Source organism: Procambarus clarkii, chromosome 42 (assembly GCF_040958095.1).
Source record: "Procambarus clarkii isolate CNS0578487 chromosome 42, FALCON_Pclarkii_2.0, whole genome shotgun sequence".
Taxonomy (NCBI): Eukaryota; Metazoa; Arthropoda; class Malacostraca; order Decapoda; family Cambaridae; genus Procambarus; species Procambarus clarkii.
The window spans coordinates 32,348,697-32,352,004 of NC_091191.1; positions in this window are offsets into that span (position 1 = coordinate 32,348,697).

Below are 3,308 nucleotides of genomic sequence, written 5' to 3' on the forward strand. Positions count from 1 at the left end.
TGCAGAAATACAGTCCTCTTATCATTATACAAATTGCTATCGAAGTATATAAATTAACGTAAATATAAATTCTATATATATTCATATAAATTAAATAAATATAAATCTCACAGGTCGGTTCCCACAACCACCACCACCACCACCACCACCACCAGTCCCTGACAACCCACCACCACCACCACCACCACCACCACCACCACCACCACCACCACCAGTCCCTGACAACCCACCACCACCACCACCACCAGTCCCTGACAACCCACCACCACCACCACCACCAGTCCCTGGCAACCCACCACCACCACCACCACCACCACCACCACCACCACCAACACCACCATTCACCACAACATCACACACTGACCTCCAAGGCAGTAAGAGTAGTAAAGATTCACTCGGGAAGCTGGTGGGTTCTGAAGTCATTTTACAGAGCCATTCGTAAGTTTATGAAGTAGTTCTAAGGATCTTCAAATGACTTTCGTGCAGTCTAGTTTCCGACTTATGGTTATTGCTTGAAATTAATTAAAAAATAATTTGTGTGTGTGTACTCACTTAGTTGTGCTTGCGGCGTCCCGCCTCTCATCTGTCAATCAACTGATATGTGTGTGTGTGTGTGTGTGTGTGTGTGTGTGTGTGTGTGTGTGTGTGTGTGTACTCACCTAATTGTGCTTGCGGGGGTTGAGCTTTGGCTCTTTGATCCCGCCTCTCAACCGTCAATCAACTGGTGTACAGATTCCAGAGCCTACTGGGCTCTATCATATCTACATTTAAAACTGTGTATGGAGTCAGCCTCCACCACATCACTGCCTAGTGCATTCCATTTACTAACTACTCTGACACTGAAAAATTTCTTTCTAATGTCTCTGTGGCTCATTTGGGTACTCAGCTTCCACCTGTGTCCCCTTGTTCGAGTACCTCCAGTGTTGAATAGTTCATCCTTGTTTACCCGGTCGATTCCCCTGAGGATTTTGTAGGTTGTGATCATGTCCCCCCTTACTCTTCTGTCTTCCAGTGTCGTAAGGTGCATTTCCCGCAGCCTTTACTCATAACTCATGCCTCTTAGTTCTGGGACTAGTCTAGTAGCATACCTTTGGATTTTTTCCAGCTTCGTCTTGTGCTTGACAAGGTACGGGCTCCATGCTGGGGCTGCATACTCCAGGATTGGTCTTACATATATGGTATACAAGATTCTGAATGATTCCTTACACAGGTTCCTGAACGCCGTTCTGATGTTAGCCAGCCTCGCATATGCCGCAGACGTTATTCTTTTTATGTGGGATTCAGGAGACAGGTTTAGTATGATATCAACTCCTAGATCTTTCTCTCTGTCTGTTTCATTAAGTACTTCATCTCCTATTCTGTATCCTGTGCCTGGCCTCCTGTTTCCACTGCCTAGTTTCATTACTTTGCATTTACTCGGGTTGAACTTCAAGCAGTGTGTGTGTGTGTGTGTGTGTGTGTGTGTGTGTGTGCGTGTGCGTGTGCGTGTGTGTGTGTGTGTGTGTGTGTGTGTGTGTGTGTGTGTGTGTGTGTGTGTGTGTGTGTGTGTGTATTCGTGTGTGTTTACCTATCTGTACTTACCGATCAATGACTTCGGGGAAGTGAGGTCTAACTATTTATGCCTATTAGTCTTGTTGTACCTGTTGTGTTATAGCTTAACTATTCTGACGTTTAAAATCTTTGTCGAATTTGTTCTTTTAAGCTGTGGGTAGAGGTGGCTTCCACAACTTCTCTCAGGGCATTATACTTCTTCACCACTATAGAGAGTACCAGTGTTTCCTTACATTTCCTCGACTCATTTGTGTTTCCAGCTCCTACTTATGCCCTCTTGTCCCGCTTTTTTCTCAACTTCAGGAGGCTGTCCTTGTCTATCTTGTCTATTCCTCTCAGTATCTTGTATGTTATGAGCATATCTCCTTTATTTCTTCTATCCAGCAAGGTCCTGAGGTCACGTTCCTTCATCCAGTCCTCATAGCTTAACTCTCTAGCACTAATTTAGTTGCATTTTTTCGATGTTCGTTTAATGCTTCACAAAATGTATTTTAGGCCGTTGCTGCATATTCCAAAATATTTCTAACAAACTCTTTGTAGATTGTCTTCAATACGTCCTGATTTACGTTTCAAACGACGTTTCATTGAACAATACAACCTCTTCAAAAAGCAAACATGGTATACCAATTTACATGACACAATGTAGGTGGCCACCTTCGATCTACTTATATTGGTATGGCCATCACAAAACTTTCGAGAAGACTGAACTGCCAACTACAAGCTGGTGCCCCTAGAAACCATATGCAGAGTGAACATAACACAACACTCACTAAGAACATGCTAGTAAATAATAAAATAAATCCTACAAACTACTACTGACAAAAGAGAATTCCAAATTCTGGAAACCATAAAAAAGACCCACCTTATTTATACAGAATAATGACTTTCCGTCCTTGCCTGTACTCGGCCGGTCGGGCCGAGTCGGCCGGTCGGGACAGCCGGTCGGCCGGTCAGCCGGTCGGCCGAGCGGACAGCACGCTGGACTTGTGATCCTGTGGTCCTGGGTTCGATCCCAGCCGCCGGCGAGAAACAATGGGCAGAGTTTCTTTCACCCTATGCCCCTGTTACCTAGCAGTAAATAGGTACCTGGGTGTTAGTCAGCTGTCACGGGCTGCTTCCTGGGGGTGGAGGCCTGGTCGAGGACCGGGCCGCGGGGACACTAAAGCCCCGAAATCATCTCAAGATAACCTCAAGATAGCCTCAGAGCTCACCACACATCCCTGGATAATGACGACGTTACTACCGAGGTCTCCACTCCCACCGTGACTACCAGAGTAGAAAGCTTAGATAGAGAGATCAACAATGCCAGCAATATGGTCATATTTACCCAGATGTGTTTAAAAAAATGCCTGCTTCCTAAGTATTCGTATCAATCGTATATATTAAGTCCAAACTAGCACAAGACAAATTTAACACCACTTCTGAACGCTTCAGAAGATTAACATATCACAGAATGAACAAATCCACACGGCCCGTGTTGAGGGGTCGAACCTACGTCTGAGATAATCCCAGACTCCACTTAATCGACTGTGCCACGACATAGTAAAAAATAATTCCCACCGGGAGTGCTACTGCCCTGTAGCCTCCCCGAAACATCAGGGTTCGACGTAGGTTCGAACCCTCATCATAGGCCTTGTGGATTTGTTCATTAGATGCATCAAGCTATTGTGATTTCAGTGTGAATATCACCGAATGTGTGTGTGTGTGTTTTAAAGCATGTCCGTATTGCAGTGTTACAGTGTACACATTTCATCTTA